The 20,220-nt window shown below is 36.9% G+C and overlaps 2 long non-coding RNA genes across 8 annotated transcripts in view; one reads left to right on the top strand and one right to left on the bottom strand.

Annotated features, from left to right (window-relative positions):
* Nucleotides 1-20,220, top strand: part of LOC120510464 — a 216,870-nt gene that overhangs the window by 59,447 nt on the left and 137,203 nt on the right. The window lies entirely within an intron of this gene.
* The window catches only part of LOC120510463, a 61,974-nt gene that overhangs the window by 40,863 nt on the left and 891 nt on the right, over nucleotides 1-20,220 (bottom strand). The gene's annotated exons all lie outside the window — the stretch shown is intronic.

The following is a 20,220-nucleotide window of genomic DNA, read 5'->3' as shown; positions in this document are numbered from 1 at the left end:
TCTGGGGGTGGTTCTGAGTGGCTGAAACAGTTTGGCCTTTTGTTTGCTCCTCCACCACCAGCTGCACTGGTGAAGGCAGCAGAGCAGTGCATGGCCTGGCCAGTGTTGCTGCTGTGCAGGTACTACTGCCTGGCCAGTGGTGTTGGCTCACTGAAGAGGTTTCAACAGTACATTTCAATTCTTTTCAACTAGGGGGAAAGCTTTTAAATTGCTCTCTATCCAGCAAAAACATTTTGCCTCATGACACCGAGTTCTAACATTGCAGAAGAGTGATTTGGCTCTGCATTTTGAATGCTTCTAGACAAAATTTCTTCCTGCAAAGACAAGCAGTTCACTTGGTGAACTGAGATGTCCTTTGTGCTCCTTTTGTAACTCTTTTTGATTGACTGTCAAAACCATTTTTCCTTTTAATCACTAAATGATGCAGAATTGCATATTCATTTCTCTAAAAATGAAGTGTTACACCAAACCTTCTGCCTTAAAATGTGTGGAGAACCTTTTGTAAGAATTCATGCAAGGAAAAAATCAATAGCCTAAAGTGCCAGGATGATTTGAAGTATATAAAGCAGTGTGCATTAAGGTTTTACTGGTGTTTGTTTTTTGGAGAGGCTTTTGTGTTGGTGTTTTTTGTTTTGTTTTTTTTTTTTTTTTTTTTTTTTTTTTTTTTTTTTTTTTGTTTGTTTTGTTTTTTTTGTTTTGTTTTTTTAATCTGGAGATCTCTAACCTTAATTAGACTCCATTGAAAGAAGAAATTTTAGTCATCCTCCACCTTCTAATCCCAAGCCTGCTGCCATGTACTTGGCTTCTACTTGATAAAGGAAGATACATATTAGTTAAATATTTGTGTGTGTCCCTTTTAATCATATAAACCTTTCTAATTGAATGGTATCTTGTCTTTGTAAAGAAATAACTATATATTTTGTTGGATAGTATTTTTTTAAATGATACTGCAATAAACAAACCAGCATTTTAACTTGGGAGACAACTTCCTGGTGTTAGAAACCAACAAAAGCAAGTCCAGCACATGATTCACAGTGAGAAATTTCTCTTAAGGGATTTGCTTTAAATTTGATGATAGCTTAAAATACTTAAAGGTTTTGAGCTTGTATTTTTTATTAATTTCACAAGTCAGAGAAATCTTTGAAGACTCTCTGAAACACTCCCCCTCCTTTTTAATTTTTTTTTTTTATGTGTATACCTTGCCCTCTTCATAGCTTTAAAATGGAAGATGAAGGCTGTAGTAAAAGGCTCTTCTGCTGAATTCCTGTGAAACATGGAGTTTTCTCCATGAGAAGTCCTCTGCAATTAGAACTAAATACCACACTAGTATGGCTTGGAAAATGGAAGCCTGCAGTAACTTTGATAAAGGCTGAAGTTGTTTCTCAGAGAGAGAAGCATCTCTTTAACGTTCTCATCTACAATACCATGGTGAAAGTTTTGAAGGCCCAGCAGAAGGGTCTCGGGTACCTTTGTCAGCTGCATGTTTGCTTAGCTGTGATCATGAGCAGAGGCTGAAAAGGTCTCTGTCTTCTCTGGCTTGTTATAGGTATCACCTATTTTGTGATGGTGGGATCTTCTGGCAGCAGAGTTATTTTTAAAACAGAGATGAATCTCATATATTTTCCTCTTCCCCCTCAAACTGCACTACTTAAAGTACAAAAGCCATCCTTCCCCTCCCCTGAATAAATTTGCATAACTCGTAGCAATTGCAATTCTCTATTAAAACACCTGAAAAGTAGTTTTGGGTCTGAGATTGTGGTGAATATACTTTATCTGGGGGACTGATCTTAGGGCATTGTTATGTTTTATTAGATGGTTTTACTCAATATTTAATTGGAAAAGCTGGGATAAGTAGATGCACTTGTCCAAAATGAACTAAAAACTTCATTAGAAATTATTTAGGTCGGTACCATTGCACATAAGATTGCTTGCAAATTTCCTCACAAATTTTGTATTTAGTTGCATCTTGAGCTGTTAATTATGCCAAACAACTTTGAGGTGCTTCTGGCCCACTACATTAAGCACTAAATAAAGAAGTGGAGGCCACGTTGTTGTGCTTGTATGAGGGTGAGATAAAGTAGCATTGCTCAGTATGTTGAATACATGTGACCACTGAATGCTAGATTGCTAATTTATACGGAGTCCTTCACATTAAGAAATGAATCACTGTATACCATTCATTGCTATTTTTTTTAACTGGGAAACTGATAAATATTTCATGACCACAGGTAAGCAGAAAACTCACTTTTTCCAGCCCACAAAACTTTGAGTTCAAAACTAGTCCTGTTCTACTTTGAATTTCAGTGAAATTTAGGAAGAATGAAGAGATCTGTCTGAAATAGTCGATTTACTGCTAAATACGAAACAGCTATTTTGGAGTCAGTGTGTCTGTTTTTCTGACTATAAATTCCCTTTTAATCCCTGGAAATGTTTTCTGAAGGAGTTTTCTTTTAAAATGGTACCACTCCACATGAAGTTTAACTTTATGAATCACCATCCTCCAGCTTGACAGAAAAGCTGATATTCAAAGGCTGCAGTACTTGTGAATAAGGAGTCAAACATGAAGTGAAATCTTCTTATGTTTTTGGTGAGAAGTGGCACTTGATCCTTGAGGCAAAGAAATTCACTTCAACCTACATGACACATCACATTGCGAGCAAGTGCACTGGCAGGGCTATAAGATGAAATGCCATTTTCTGTTAAGTTAAAAGTAGGACACATTTTTTCCATTTCTGAGAGTTCTATCACTTCATATAGTTGCTTTTGGAAATGAAAAATGGCAACAGCCCTGTACAGAAGTGGCCTATGAATTACAGAAAAGCAGCTTATGCTGAGTAGTGTGGCACAAGAAGATGCCAGGCATTTCATGAGGAGAAAATGCAGCACAGTCACATGGAGATTACAGAGCCCACAAAATTTAGTTATGCTAAGTCTCTTTTTCTCAAATAGAGAGGAGAATTAATGAAATATAATTAGGGTTTTTTTAATCAGTCTTGTTCAATATACTTGCACAACTTGTACAGTCAGTACAGAGAGGAGAAAGATAATATGGGGGGGGTTAGATTGTTAACTTCAGTATCCTGATCTAAATTACTGCTGTGTTTGAGGGTGATCTATAACTGTGTATCATGTACCATACAGAACTACCTAGATTTCTCTGTTAATGTATAGCAGTGTCCAAAAGATGGTCTGCTTTGGTTTATAGTAGGATGAATAAAGGGAGTAATCCTAACACAGCTTCTCACAGCTTGGGAATCAGGGAATAAACAAAGAGGAGTTTCTCATATTACATCATTCTGAATCTGGAACAGGAGCCCAGATGAACCTGGGTGTCCTGCTGGCTTCACCAGTAGCTTGGTTTTCCCTTAAGGAAGCTTATAAAAATGTTTCAATCTACATGAATAGGTTTTGTGTAATTGTCATTCTGGCGTTTATGTTGGATTTGTGTTCTACACATGGATAAAAGCAACTATAAGGCCATAGAGGTGATGGAATGAATGAAGAGAATTTTATTTATTTATTATAGTTTGATAAATTGCCTTGTTTTAAGATTTTTGTTGTTGTTTTAATAGCGTTGAGACTATTTTATTTTCATGAGTTTGAATCAGTGGAAAAAGAATAACAAAGACTTAAAAACAAGAAATAAACTGCAGTGAGGACTGTAACCCTATCTCACAAAAGCTTTTGCTTATAATAATAAAGACTGGAGTTGTAATTAGCTTTTTTGGAGTGTTTTTCACTCCAGCTGCACTAGACAATTCTCTGACTTGTAGTTAATACATACAGACATATCTACTTATTTTCCTTTGCATTGCAGCATGTGTACTTCCCTAATTGGCAGCTTGCCATTTATATGTGGAAAACAAGATTGAGTTAGCAACAGGGAGAGAGAGTGAGATATCAAATGCCTGCAGTGCAGAAATTTCTGAGTTAGATTACTGAAAGGAGAGGAGATTTAAGTTTGAATTTAGTTATTTGGATCGCAGTGCACTTAGATCTGTGAGGCTAAACATGAGTTACTAATAACCAAAGTCCAAATTAGAACTCAGACTGTCACTGTGAGATTTCACTTTAGGACAACCTGTTAATTTCATTTAATGTGGAATTTATGTGATATCCCAGAAGAATGGATAGATTCAATAAACCCACTCGAGTTTTCTCTTAATACTGAAACTTATGTCAAACTGCTCAGATGCTCTTCTCCCCTAATGAAGGATGGGATTGTGAAGGCATTCTGTTTTAGTTTTTGAAGTTAAATATCACAGGTAGGAACAAGAGGATGGAATACAATGTTCTAGGAAATAAATGCTCCTTATGCCATACAAGAACTAAAACTTAGTATTAATATCCCACACATTTTTGTAAATTAGTGCATTGATGTAACAACAAGAGCTCTACCATGTGCTGTATCACTGCCCTTTTAAATGGATATATTGCTAATCTAATTGAGTATCACTTGACACCAATTTCATATCGTCTAGCTAGGCCAGCACAGTCTATCTTGAAGTAAAGCATTAAAATCAATTTTATCTCCCTGGGAAAGTCTTGCTATGTCTTCAAATTTCTCTAGCTACATCTTAAGTGAAATTGATCTTGAGTAGAACCAACTGTAATTCTGGATCCTGTCTGAGAAGTCAAACTTTCCACTAGTACAAAATACTTACATAGAACCGACAAGTTTTAAGTGACTACCTAAATGCTAGAAGACAGAATTTTCATTGTTTATAAGCATGGATCTTGCATGTTTTAAAACATTCACAGCTTAAGGGCACAGAAATAAAATTTTTTAATGCTTTCAGAAAGACTCAGTTTAGGACTTCGGTTTCCTTAAATTCCTTTTGTCAGCATGCCTTTTTTCTTCAGTGTATGACAAGTGCTTGTAGTAATTCAGGTGTTGCAGATGGATTACAAACTGAAAAGTATTGTGTGTTTTGTGCCTGCCAACCTAAGGAACTGAATGAATAGGTTTTGAGTACTCAAAAGCAATGCCTTTCTAGACAGAGTACTTGAATTAGACAAACAGACTCTGAAGACTTTCTGACACAGGCTGTCTGCTATAGCTTGCATAAATCTGTGCTGAATGAATACACAACCAGAATTCCTTGAAAGGAGTCATTAGAAGTACTGCCAAATGAAGCAAACCATTCTCTTAGTTCTGTAAAACTGAGGTGGCCATCAATGAATATAGTCACTACTGTATTAAGGATTTAGTTATTAGAGGTGATAGAACAGTGGAATACAGTTAAAATCACCAGTTTGCCACCTCTATTCCAATCTTGCATTTTATAGTTCTCATCCTGAATTTAGGGAATTCAGTAACTTCCCTGATGTAATCAGCTAGAAGTGACTCTGTTCAATGCATATAATCCACTGTCTTAACAGTCTGTGTGATCTCCACAGCTTTTAAAAGAATTTCCAACTGATGGAGCTAGCCTTCAACCCAGCTTTGCTGGGAGCTTATCCAGTTTGTCACACAGGAATTCATTCACTTCCATAAATTTGAGCACATCTTTTCTTTCTTTGCCCTTTCTGTTTATTAAATATAATAGCCCCTATCCTCTAGATAGGTTTTGTCAGCTGAAACACAGCAGGAAAAACAGGTAAAGAAATTTTCCAGACAACACAAAGTGATCATTTAATCACAAACAGCACCCTCTTAAATACTTTTGATTTAGGTGTTTCTGTGAAATCCTGATGTCATGTGATCCACACATCTGACTAACTTCATCTTTTAGTAATCACAAACAGCACCCTCTTAAATACTTTTGATTTAGGTGTTTCTGTGAAAATCCTGATGTTATGTGATCCACACATCTAACTAACTTCATCTTTTATATTAGATCCACACATCTAATCTAACTAACTTTTGAGCTGGCTGGTAAAATGGTGATACTGAATAAAACGTACACATCAACAGAGTTCAGAAAAAGTTGGGTGGTGTAATTCCCTTTATCAATTTTTACAGAATTGTCTTCTCTCATCAGCACATCTATAATCTCTTGTTACACAACTCTGACTCTGGCCTCACAGTTTTGAGGATAAACCAGTCACTTTTCATGATCCAGTTGCAGAGATATACCCCCAAAATATCTATATTTTCCTCATCTTCTCACCCTTGCGGGTAAAGCCAGTCACTTTCCTAGGTGCTCTAATGAAGCAATATAATTTTATTAGGTGGCTTAAAGGACAGCTAGAAAATATTTAAATATCAGCTTACACTTGAAGTTTATATAATTCTCTTTTAGTCTGAAATAAGTTTGTATTAAGTTTTTGTAATAAGCCATTTATTGAACATTTGTTCCTACTAGGCATCCTTTAAGAAATACAAAAAAAAAATTCAGGGTCAGTGTTACAGGACACTGAGTCAATTATCCTTATGAAGAAATAACGTGAAAGGACTGAATAAAGAACGTTATTAACTGAAACTTGGATTTTAATTTGAGAGTATATAGAGAAATGAGATGTTCTTTCAGCATCACTGAGATAAAGTAGTGCTGTTGAGAAAAGCACTTACACTTAAAGCACTTTGTTTTGGAAAGACTTTTTTGGATTTTGCTAATGTCAGTGAAAGGTAGAGTTACCAGCTCTGGAAGGCAAAAGTGCTCTACTCCCATTTGCCTCAGCAAACTTCTGCTTTTGTTTTTAGTCAATCTGGTAGTAATTTGAGTATGAAAATAATGACTATTCTCATGAAAAATCTGTTTTAATGCTGCTTTTAACTGTCATGTTCAGGAAAAGTGTTCTTGATTTATCCAGATAGGTATTCTGGTAGGTAACAATAGGAATGGCACTATATGAGGAAGACTTTGTCTCCTTGTTGTTCTTAGAGCAGGATAAAATGTGAGGCTTTTGAGGCTGTGGGAAATTACTTTTGTGTACATGAAATGTTTTGACTTTTAACTAAGAGATTGAGTTCTACAGTGCCACCATCTTTTAAAGATTAAATCCACATGGCACTATATGGAATACAATATCCATTGTTCATACTTCTTGAATGACTTGGAATCATGTGTTAACATGATGAAACCAGATGGGATGTTCAAACATTAAACTCCATTCAGTGGTAGCCAGATGTCTTTCCAGGAGAAATGGGGGAGGGATCCTCCAAACAGAAATTTCAGAAAATATAGCAACTATCAAATTTTGAGCAATTTATTCAAGTGATAAATATGTTATATTTGTGATTCAGTAATATCTTTTCTTAGGCAAGTTTGATCTCTCCTCTTTGCTCCTTTCTTCAGATTTGGATGCATCACATGACCCATAATGTTTATTTGTCCCTAGCCCCGCTTTTCCCCTTAAATGAGGAAATAAAAGTAAATTAAGTTGGCAAGTAAGCTGGGAGATACAGGGTTTGCTTTTGTGACTCAACTTGCATCTTACAAACAAAAAAGTGGAAAAAGAGGGCAGCAGAAAACAAAATAAGTCAAAAGCAAACTTCAGAATGTAGTACTAAATTTTAAAAAATATCGAATGGTTAGCAGCCACTCAAGAGTTTGTGTCTCTAGAGTAGATTAACAAATGTTTCTATTATGAGCCAGTTATATCTGCACCTAGATTTGCAGAAAATTCATGGATATCTCCTTGTGTCTTAAAAAATAAACCAAAACAAAACCTCTTCTGTTGTGCTACCTTTGACCCTTAGAAAAATTCCACTACAGTGAGCTTGCAGCCGTGTGGAGAGACTGTAAATATGTTTAGACAGGTGGTACAGTCTGAGGCCTTCTTTAAGGAAATAGAAAACAATACAGAAGGTCTTCATTTGGAAATATTCTAGTATAATGAAGTATGCCCAGTGTCTTTCAGTGCAGAATGCCTTTTCCAGTGAATCGCGCTGCTTGTCATGAAATAAAGCACAAGTTTTCAAACAGAACAATTGAGAAGCAGTCTCCCCCACGTTTCTCTTTAATGCTATCTTAACATCACTTATTTTACATTTGTGCAGTAAAAGAAATGACAGCCAATTTAAGTTTCTAAATTTAAAGCTACTGGCTGACAAGTCTTTGGCAAGGAGGGGCGCACAGTTCTAGTCTTCGTTATGCGTGCCGCCTCCTGTTGTAGAGAGCTAAGGAAAAAAGGAGCAGGAAGCTCATTAAGATCTTGTAGCCAAAGGCCACAAACCCCTCTCCCATAAAAGTCTCAAATTTTCTTGACTGTCTCCTCTTCCTTTGCAACATCCAAAACACACAGTGAATCCTGAGGGCATCCAGCAGGAAATCATTGCTGTCTGTTCTGTGTAAATCCCAACGAAGGAACGAAAAGGACAGGATATAGGCACTACATAGTGAGTCACTCATCAGAGAAGCATTGCAGGAGGAGAGACCTTTTCTAAATACAATAAAAACTTGGGAATTCAGCCAAGTCCCACTGGTCCTTTCAATGGCCTAGATCTTCTCACAACCTGTGCAGGCAAGGCATCATTCTCCTTTCTCCAGGAGTGTGTTGGGAACACGGTGGAGGCCTACCCCACTGCAGCCTGCTGGGATGAGGCTAGAGGTGATTCCCTGGGCTGGTTATTACAAAGGTACAAGTGTGTTGCCATCTCCTCAGAGAAAAAAACGCAGTTGTGCATCTAATAACTATATTCATGAACTTGATACACATTCAGGGCTAGTCCCTGTTCCCTTTGAACCATTTCTTAAAGTTCAGGATTTTTTTCTGTGGTATAAATTTAAACCAGTATCTCAGCAAAAACCATCTTGATTCCTCCTCGGAAAGGACAGGAACTTCATCAGCTTTTTAAGTAACTTAGGTTTCACTTCCTTCATTAGCAGGACGCTAGATTTTAATTTTTTTTTTTCATGGAAAAGACCTTAAGTTACCCCAAATCTAATACTGAGCCTGAGAAACTCGGCTAGAATACGGATACTGAAAGAATGGTCCTGATTAACGATTCACCAAATGAAGATGTGTAAAATTTATTCCCTGAATATAAGTACAAAACTGGCATAGCATAGTGGTTAGAGGGATATTTTCTCCGCTTTATAAAAAAAAACCCAAAAAACAACCAAAAAATTCATGTGTTTTGTGGGTTTGACTATAAAATAAAGCAGTAAAACTCGATAATTACAATACAACTAAAAAATAAGTTTGCCAGTGAGGTGAGGAAAGAGGAAGCTTGAATTTACAAACAAAATGTCAGATGAATCCCAAAGATTGAAATACCAATGTCCCATAAGTTGACATAACAAAATTTCATGAGATTCTGCTGCTTGCTTTACTGTACTATTTTGTGTTTTGAGGAAATAACAAAAATTAATCAGATTGCAACCCCGTTTTTTGAGGTTTCCACAATAATGAAAATACAGATTTGAAGTCCTGATCTTTCTTGCGTCAATTTAACAAAAGTATTTCTGTATCTTCAAACTGCTCCATTAAAAGGCACTATTTTACTTGCATTTATGCTTTCAAGTAAAATTTTTAAAGCTCTCATTTGTAGAGTAACATTGTGTATTTATGTAACTAGTTCCAATTTGTACATCTTTACATTTTGCTGTTTGCAGGGGAGTGCAGAGATTCAGGGCAGAGTTGTTTAGAGAAGCAGATTGGATGGGGGTAGAAGAGATGGGTAAGAAGCTGCTGATCAGCAAATGGATTTCACAAGAGGAATCCGTCTCTAGTTTTAGAATTTTGTGAACTGATGCTCTGAAGCAAACTTGAGCTCTGGTCCTGACATAAAGAGAATCTGGAAAGAAGGATGATTCTCTTCCTTGTCTCTGATATATTAGGAAATCATTTGCTTGAAGAAAACTGGAGGATTTTTTAAGTATTATGCAAGACTGAACTATTACATAAGAATTGCAGAAGGAGACACCTGGTTGTTTGGCGGTTTTTTGTTATGGCTCTTTTCAACTGACATGAAAAAAAAATTATAATGAAGCACAATTCAGAGATGTTTTGCTTTAATTTCCTTTCTTCAGGTAAAATGTGCAGTGAAGGCACCAGGAATGATTGTAAGTTAGAGGATGAGGGAAACATATTCACAGGAAAAAGAAGATTCAGTGGACAATGTTTTGTATTTTTAGGTGCACGTATTGCACGTAGGAGAGACTGATAATTCACAAGAGTAAATGAATAAAAGCACAAGAATAGTATCCTATTTCTGCCATGTTATTTTTTTTCAGCAGATTTAGTTTTCTGTCTGACAATTGTAACAAATCAGTTTAGAATTTACAGAGAAAAAGACTGAGTCTTTTACGAAAGCCATGATTATGATGTTCCAAAATAGCAGAAAATGAATTTATGTTTTTGGTAATGTAGTTTTTGTTTACTTAAATTAGAATCTTTATTAATTTCAATTCTATTAATTTTTATACTTGTAATCATTGTAATGTCAGTTATTTGCAAATATTGCAAAACCTAAATCTTGGTTTGTAGTCCAGAAAAAAAAAATTGAAAATAGCCCCCTAAAGCAAGATAAATGAAACCACTTTTCAAGACAGAAGATTCTGATGTTCTGGGAGTGAAGGACCCAAAAGGCTGCTTGCACTCATACACAGCAGACTCCAAAGTGATGATCCTGACGAGATAGTAGGTGAAAACTGTGAGAATTTACTTCATTCTGTTTATTTCAAGCCCAGCTCTTCAGTGCTCTGTGTTTCCTTTATAGAAACAATGTCTGTTTTCAGTCTGCAGAAGTAGTTGAATTCTCAGCTGTGCAAAAAATACAATTATGACAAGTACACTTGACCTTCAGTGAAATTAAGGAGAGTACCACCTGCACTAAATATGTCTTGTAAACAGTGTCAGGAGCAAAGGGATACAGTCTGGCTAGAAATCAAATCCAGTTGCATGGCTTACTGCAGTAATAACTTTTCAGGTTTTTAAAGTTTTGACTTCTAATTGTACCCTACTCTTAAACAGGGAGTGCTGATGAGTTGTTAGCAGCTGCACTGTGAACAGGAGCACTCTTTGTGCTGAGATAAAGCTGCCCAGCTCTAGAAATAGTCTGTCATTCAATAAACAACCTTTTTTTTTTTTTTTTTTTCCCCATTATTCTCTTGTAGTTGCAGTGTTACAAATTAATTTGAAAAACATAAGAACACTATTTCAGGACACACTTCCAGAATATTTTGACCCCTTGACCTGTGCCTACTCTTGGAATAAACTACTATATTAAGATCCATATTTTGTTCTAAAGAAAAATCTCCCCCAAAATCAGACCCTGTAAAACTATCTAGGTAATGAAGATGACCTAAGCTAATTTTTATTTAGCGATGTCATAGGAAAACACCAAAATATTCTTTTAGAGAGGCACAGTGTACTGTAAGCAGTATAGCTGCTTAGCATATCTGAAAGGTAATCCAGTAAAATAAATATTTAGTCCAGATGCAAACACGTCTCTGTCACAGCAATTCCCTAAATATAAACCCTCATCTGAACTCTTTTTTATGTAAGTCTCACTTTGAAGTAATGCTGTGCATAGAAGATGTGTTATCCTGGGTTATTCTGGCTAGACCAGTAGGGTTTTCCATAAAGCCTACCTGCTGCTATTCACCTCTTTTAAACCAGTGCTTTTCCTCCTTTCTTTTCCCTCAATGTAATGAACATTTGTCAGCATGGCTCAGTGAGGAAGGAATGTGTGAAAGTCATTCATCTATTTAAAAGTTTTAGATTTCTAAATCATAATTTTTAATTTTTGGGGGCCATAGTTAGCTAGTGTGGATCACAAAGTGCAGGAACCATGCCTGGACAGTCTTGGATTTGCAGTGAGCTTTATGCCACTGGAGAAGGGCGAGTTTTGGTACCTGGTATTGCACAGTGAAAATCCTCTCCAATGCCAGGTGAGGCCCAAAGGAGCCCGAAGCCTGGCAGCATTGGGTGCATGGGGTAAAAGAGTTCCTTGCCCACAGTGGCAAGAAATGCCCACAGTACCCTTTCCAGAAACAACATCTCTAGTAGCCTTGGAGATGATGGCACCCAGATTATACTTTCTCCTCAGAAAAGTTAAATTGTTGACCTCAAAAATCTTAGCAGCCATCTACTAAGCATAACACATAGAGAAATAATTATGTGTGTACTTTTATATTATCTTCATTACTGAAAACTGTATAATTTATAGATTTAAAGCATCTTTATTTTTTTAAATCAAAACTGAAATTATACAGGCCTTATGTAGTTTAGCTCTTTTTATTATTAGTTTCTAAAATTGTTGTTTTTCTTTAAAATTTATATCACTCCAAATCTAATTAATAACTCTACACGAAATCAATTTTTTTTCTTGAGGAAAATGAGCTGTATTGCCTTGACTATTTTGTAGCAATGGGTTTTGGTTTTGTCTTCCATTTCCATAGCAAAGAGAATTAATTTAAGAGAGATCAATAGCATTGCCCGCATATGTTGCACACTCCTGGTATAACTCACAGTGCTGGGGAGCATGAGATGAGTTTATATGTAATTTTGTGTCTTGTTGTATAGAATTATGTAAATCAAATACCCTTTCAAAGAAACTTTTGTTTTTATTAATTTAATGCAGTAATACTAATAAGGAGAAATGTGTAAAACAAATCATTGTGTGTACTTAGGATAAAAAAATGTGCTAATTCTTGATATTGGGTGGGCGTAATGGATGTGTAAAGTGCTCTGTGCACTTTGCAGTGTGTGAAACCTGCAAAAACTTCCAGTAATGTTAAAGCACTTGCAAAAATGTTGCACCTGGAGCAGGGAGGAGTGAAGAGGGCAAAGGTCAGCATTAGGCATTAAGACACTGACTAAACAGACTTTACACTCGGTGAAAAGTCCAGACAACCCCTGCAGTGTCATCTTACAACTCTGGTTTTCTTCTTTTCAGGACATAGTAATCCATAAATACACTCAAGTCACCAGCAGCTTAGCTCTTCCCCCACTTCTCCCCCTTTTTAACTCTCCTTTCATTTATAATTCTTACATAAAGATCTGAATTTTTAACCCTTTCCAAGTCTTTAATCAACCTTGGGAACTGCTTTTCTTCACTGTTGTCATTTGGTAGACTTTTAAAATCATTTTCTTTGCAAATTTTTCTCTTAGAAAAATAGTTTCAAATAAGCTGAAAAAACAATGCTTGAAAACTGTAGTACAAACTCAGTGTATCGATAAGACATTCTGTGAAATTATCAGGTTTTTATTTCTAAAAAAAGGCAGTTGAATAACTCTGTAAACTACTTAAAAGCAGCCTTTGTTTCTGAAGCTTATTAACCAGACACTCTATGTAAAATATCTCATGGGATGTGGTATAAAATTTTTTTCTGCAACTACTTCTGAGCTTATTTGTTTGGATAGATGAAACTAGTTTCAGCTGGGATGCTGCAAGAGAAGAATCATTGTTGTTTATCATTGTTGTTTTTTTCAATGAAACAGAGAGAAACCTCATCAATTTCTTTAAACTGGAAAAATGCAGAGGTAAAACAAAGAGGTGTTTGTACTTTTATTATACAATTAAGTCTTTCAGTTTTGCATCTATTACACTTAGTAGATGAAAGCATGAGACCAAACTGATTTTAATCATTTTATCTGATCCCATTTTCCACATCCCATGGCTTAAGAGACTGGATAGACTCCTAACATAATCTGGAGCCTCTATAGTAAAAATAGGCTGGTGAAATGCAGCCCATCAGTTGCACGTAACTGTGCACGTTTTGCTCACTTCCTCTCCTTGTTCTGAGCACTGCACGAGGCTGTACTTCCATGCAGGATATTTTCCTCTCACTTGCTTTTCACTTCCCTACCCTTTCTGTAAACCTGCTGAGATGTTCAGCAGCTCTGTCGCATTGCTTTTTCGTTAATTTTTGCATCTTGTGAGCAGCACTGATACAAGATAGCTGAAAGTCTGAGTATTTCTTTTGTACCATATATGAATTTTGGTCAGTAACAACATGAATAAGGAAGTGTTTCAGGTTTTTTTGTTTTGCACAGAGATCCCCCACATTTCCTCAGGGAGAGAAAGCAAAGTTTCCAGTTCCATGTGTGTGACATGGTCATTACTCAGCCACAAAATGGTGGCCTCAAAAGGTCTCCTGTCAAGTCTCTTGGCCAGTGCAGGCTCACTGATTTCTGTTCCTGCACAGTGATTTTTAGCGTTGCTGCTGAAGGGTTTCTAACTTGGTCTGTTCAGCAGTGGGAATCAAAGCACCATCAATAGAAAGGTGAACGTGGGAGCACAGTTTAACAGGAGCAGAACCCAGCAGAGGTTTACTTTTCAGGGCAGGGTGCTCTGTAGAAATGTAAGATCTGTTTCAGCACAATGCTTGAGCACATGCTGAACCTCGAGGTGGTTCTCTAGGTGGCCTTCAGGCTTCACAGGTGAGAACACGCTCGACGCCATTCCAGAGTCAGCTCCTTGGTGCAGAACACCAGAGGCAGTGCATGTCTAGGGCCCAGCACTGAACTCTGGTCATAAAGTGCAGCATTTAACCTGCTCTGTCTCACTGGTGCCTTGGGACAGTCTGTTAAATAAGCCATTACTGGAGTCAGAGTTTTCATGGTAGGCCTTGCATAAGTGTAGAGTCTAGAGCATCTTTACAGATGGAGCAGTATCTTCCATTTATCCTGTATTCTGATATTTTGTTGCAAGTAAGTAAAAAATAAGAAATGAACATTCAAGCACATGAAGAACTTTCAGAAAATTAAGCTAGAGCTGAATTACATTGATCTCTTGAGAAAGAGGCTTTGTATCTTGTCTTTTTGTATCTTTCTTGTTGTAGAAATACCACACCAAAAACAATCTCACTTAATAACAAAAACAAAAGACCATTGTTCAGTCTAGTATTTTTTGTTGTTTTCAAGCGTCTGAGGTCTCTCCTGAATCCTCTTCTGTGGTATCTCATTGCTGACCTCGTAATTATAATCACGCATTCAAAACTTAAATTCTGATAATGTGACATAGATGAGAAGCCAGAGAGTTAAATGACTTGCCCAAGGCTATGAAACATCTTGCTGAAGAGCTGAAATCAGACCTTTTACCATGTCTGCCTGGCCAGACCCAAGGTCTGTGCTTTGTTTTATGTTCTCAGGCATGTTTCTTCATGCAAATGTTATTTGGACTGCATGCTTGACAAATAGCAAAGGCCATGCTGCCCACTGAATTTTCTCCTGGATTGTTTTTCACCTTATGTTTAAAAATGATACGAATTTTAATGAAACCGTTATTTTCTTTAGGTTATCCTAATGAAACCATTTTCATAACTCCCTTTCAGAATCTCTATTCTACAGGTGTTGCTTATTGATTTAAGCTTATAGTGATAATATGAAACTACTGACCATTCAAGCATAATGTTAAACTAAACTGTGAGTAGAGTGAATTTGTACAAAATAGTACAGCCATAAGTCTGTTGCTACTTTAACCAACCAAAGTTGCTCTATATTGCTCTCAATTAGTCTTTTTCCCCATCCCCTTTATTCTGAAGGATTCCTTTTACCCACTTACCTTATCCATGGGCTATGTAGACCTAACATAGGTAGATTGTGCATCCTTTGCATACTCTACTTGTTAAATCTCAAATATTGTTATATTGCCTCACACACAGCTCACTAAATACAAATAAAATGGAAGGTAACACTGCAATGATGTCCTCTGGGTGTGCATTTCTGAAGATAATGTTTGTGTGTGATACACAGAGTTTTTACAGTCTGTACCTCACATGTAGATCACACAGACACAATTGAGGCTGATCACAACCAACACAGTGTGGGTGGGATGGGTGTGGGTAAAATCTATGTTGGTAGATTTGAAGCATTTGAAGATTACAGATGTTTTAAGGGTCAGTATTTTGGACAGTGGAAAAATACATTTTTCAGACTCTTCTAAAATGTGCTTTTCAAAAATTTCTTTAAGTACCATATCCTTCAGTCGTCTTCCTTCATTAGCAAAAGTAAAGCAGTTCATGCTTTAATTCAGCCACACCTTTCAGTCTTTCTAGTCATTCTTTCCTTGAGTTTCTTTTGGGAGGTTTGTTTCTAGTTTTATGGGTTTTTGTTTTGTTTTGCTTTAATATTTGGCCATTAAATGATGTCAAGTACTTGCTTGTCTGGTGTCAGACATACATCTTCCTTGTTACATGCATTTCTAAAAGAGGAACTCTATGAATTTTGCCTGAATGTTAATGGATTTGCTGCTGTACAAATAATAGAAATTAAATATACTTAATTATTTTAGCTCATACTAGAAAAGATTCAGGACAAAGGAGAGATTGATGCAGTGTGCCTTACAATGGTCCTACTGATTTCTCTACTGGCCTTTCCTCTGCACATGGTCAATTAGAATTGAAAATCCTGTGCTGATTTCATTCGCTGGAATTTTTAAGCAGGTCAGGAAGAAAGATGTTATTGAAAGGAAAAGTCTCATCTAAATAAGAAAAGAACACGTGGCCATCTGGTCTAACTGTACCATGCTGAAAGTAGTTTTGACTTTGCTCTAGTTTGAGCTTTGCAACAGTTTGCTAAAGTATCGAACAGAAATATGTATGCATTAAATCAGTCTGTGCTTTTTATCTATAAAAATGCAATGTGCAGTTCTCTTCCTATCTGTAATGCATGAGCTCCTTTGACCCTGTTACCTTATTGAAACTGTCTATGTTTCTGGTAGGTTCTCAAGTTACTTCAGCTCTGTAGAGGTATAAGTGAAATACACATCTTTTGAAAGTTTTGGATGTAATTCTCAGCACTTTATTCCTCGGACCAAAAGTCACACCTCTGGTTCAACTAGGAAAGGCTCAAACAAGCCAATGCAACAGGAAGCATGGGGGAAAGAGGGGAGAGGAGAGTTTAAAAAAGGAAATCAGAACTTGAAGCTTGTGTGAGTAGCACCGTGGAATTTGCACAACCAAATGTAGGCCACAGGCTAAGAGACATGCTGTAGTAGATATCAAATTTTTAAGGAATGGAGTCATAAATATGCATGAGCTTCCATGACTGCATTATTTCAGCATCAACTATTAAAAAGTTTAAAGAAGTCAGTAAAAAAACAGAGTTCAGCAATTTTCATGCAAGGTAAAAAAATTCTTGTTGTAAAAAACTAAAACACACAGCTCCAAATTTCAGGTTTATGGACAAAAAAAGCAGGAGAGGATAATGCCATTTTTAAAGCAACACTGGTCAGGTATCTCCTCCCTACTCTAGGCAGAGCTTTTGTACCCAGCACTCACAAAACCCAAGGGACCTTACTGGGAGAAGGGGAGAGTGTTGAACTAAACATGGAGACAAGGACCCTGTATTCATATTCTCCAGCTTAATGCTTATCTCCTATGTGATTAGACATTACTTTTACACTGACAAACATTGTGTAAATTGCTAGTTGAAATACTCTGGTAAGACAAGATAGTGTGTAAATCACTTCTGAAGTTTAGAGAAATTGACTTGCATAGGATTTCTGCCTTTAGGAAAGGATAAAAATATGACTGCCTTGTCATTACCTTAAGAAAATGAAAGTGAGCACTTCATAATTTAGCTGCAGGCATTATTTCAAAACACATTTTTTGAAGTAAGTGACAATTTTTTTTTTTAAAAACATAATATGCCAGGAAAAGTAGAAAGGAAATTATCACCTTAATATTACTGAACATGTGTACATACATATAATTTACAAATGTATACTTCTCATGTATGACCATTGTGTAGTGTTTGCTTGAATATTTCATATAAGCAGTGTAAACAGTTCCTTTACAAAAGTATTAAATCCCTTATTTACCAAAAAAAAAAAAGGCAGGAATACAAATACTTACAAAAGTATTAAATCCCTTATTTACCAAAAAAAAAAAAAAAAAAAGGCAGGAATACAAATAAAAATTTGACCACAGCTCTTAATTAATTTACTTAATTTTTCTGACATCTCAATTCAGGAATTTTTACTTTGCAGTGGATATTTCTGTCACTACATGCAATCTTTTGTTTGCATGTCTCCGCTGCTATTTGGAAAGGAAGTTTTTTTAAGATTGAATTTATGGGATACTTATTCTGGGTTCCTTTTCTCATAGTGTTTCTAAGCAATATTAGAGGAAAAAAAGAAAAAAAATTCTTGTATTTCCATTAGGATACCTGTTAGAGTTGTTCCTTTTCTCATAGTGTTTCTAAGCAATATTAGAGGAAAAAAAGCAAAAAAAAATTCTTATATTTCCATTAGGATACCTGTTAGAGTGATTGAAATATAGTTTCAGCATTTTCAGGGAGTAAATTAACAACACTGTACATGTGCATGTGGTTATGTGTTTTAAAATGTATTTTCTCTTAGGTCTTTTTCATACAAAGTTCACATTGAAAAGCAAATATTAGTCATTGTGTTTATCAGACTATAATTTGTACTGCAAGACAATGAAATTCCAAAGAATTTAGAAAATAGGTCGATCTGCACAGCATACGTTTAAAAATTAAATAGACTACAGGCTTTGAATCTGCCTTTCCCCTGTATGCCTCTGCTAACCCCACCCATAGCCACACCAAATGGAGAGCAACTATTTTGGGGAGTGCTGCATTCTCAAGCCCAACTTTGTGGCACGATGGCACTGGGCCATCGGCATTTCCCCGGGCTGTGGCAGCAGGAAGGCCAGGGCTCGCAGGGCCAGCGCAGTGCCCTGCCACGCTCCCCTTCCTCGCTTTGAAGACAACCTAGGCACAAAGCATTTTGCTACTGCCTCATTTAAAACTATCATAAAACTGTCTCGGAGCTCTTGCTAATCTCTCTAAACACAAATATTTCGTAAGATTTCAGCTTGATGGGCGTTCAGGATCGGGTATCTGTACAGTAGCTACTTGCCTTTATGTAATATATCATATGCGCATACAAAATCTTTACATATATTTGAGAGCTACACAGCAATTATGTAAGTGATGCATGAACTTAACATAAAATACTGCATTGACTGTAAACCTAGAGTAGAAATCACAGGAAAACGGGAAACACTGGATGTCCCTAGTTACACTGTGTCGGAAAGTGTGTGTGCGTGTGCATATGTTTTGTACAATAATGTGTATATATGTTTACAAAGTTTCTTATTTTGTATTTTTTTTTTTTTTGCAAATCACAACAAAGTTGAAACTGAGCCTGGCCGACATAAGGAGGAAAGGCTTGTGTTTGTCTTTAATCTTTTCTGCAGCACGGTTCAGACTTCTGTCTGATCTGCACATAGCAGAGCAAGGGGCTTGCCGTGCATTGCGTGCAGGCTCCTTGATTGTGGAAGGGGGAAAAAAAAAATCTGGCTGGAATCCAGACAGGCGAGCGCAGTGCTCTGTTGATCATTGTGTCTAGCCTTCAGGTGTCTCAGCTCACAGTGGGCGGCGGTTGGGGGAGGGGGAGATAACAGGAGGGCAGACAAAGAATAAAACAGTGTATTTACCAAAAAAAAAAAAAGAAAAAAAAAGAAAAAAAAATCATATGTAGGAGATTCATGTCAAATCCTTTTTTAAAAAATGCTTCTTTTAACGTTCCTTTCCCTGCAGTGGGAGCAAGCAAACATCTGTCCAGGAAGATTTATTTAAGCCATAATTAGTAGCGTCTGGAGTCTTTCAACAATTTCTCCTTATTGCACTTAATTTTTTTATTTTTTTTAAAAAAGAAGTCTGCTCATCTTTCACTTAGAAACTGTTTTCACTTCATGCATTATTAGAGATCCAGCCCAGCCAGGACCGAGTCAGATTTCTATTGTCTTTGCTTTTTCCCTTCTGATCGTAGTTTTCAGAATCTAACTTTTGGTAGGGAAGGGGGGTGGGAAGGATCGTGCAGGCAGGAGGGAAAGACCTTTTTAAAGATCTTACAAGCATGTGGGGGGAAAAAAAAGAGCAAAAATACAAATCAGTGCTGTTTATTATACGGTTATTCGTTTGGGTTGAATTTCTTTTCCGAGGAAGAAGGAAAAAAGCGCTGCTTTGTCTGTTGCTTCTGTTTGAGAACTCTCATAAATCTTGCCCAGAAAGCAACTTGGGCTTAAGGAGATCTGGCCAGTAAAGCTCTGGGAAACAATTTCAATGTCTCCTGCTATGGATATTCTCTTCTTTCTGCCCCCTTCGTCCCTGCTCCCCCTCCACCCCGACCTTCTGACGTTATACCGTAAAGAGACCCACACCCTTTCCCACCCCATCAGGAATCTGAGTGAATGCAAACTGCAATCTAGAGGTAAAGTTGCTTATCAAAAAGCCTTTCCTCACACTGAGCGAGTCCAGATATTACACACTAGTTGTGTGTTTTCAGTCCAGCCATAACCCTTCCCTAACACTCCCCCTGTTGCCTTCCCTCTCCCCCTCCCCCCGTGGAAGGGG

The sequence above is a fragment of the Passer montanus genome, unplaced genomic scaffold (assembly GCF_014805655.1).
Source record: "Passer montanus isolate IOZ18808 unplaced genomic scaffold, ASM1480565v1 scaffold58, whole genome shotgun sequence".
Taxonomy (NCBI): domain Eukaryota; kingdom Metazoa; phylum Chordata; class Aves; order Passeriformes; family Passeridae; genus Passer; species Passer montanus.
This window is presented reverse-complemented; position numbering and strand designations above follow the sequence as displayed.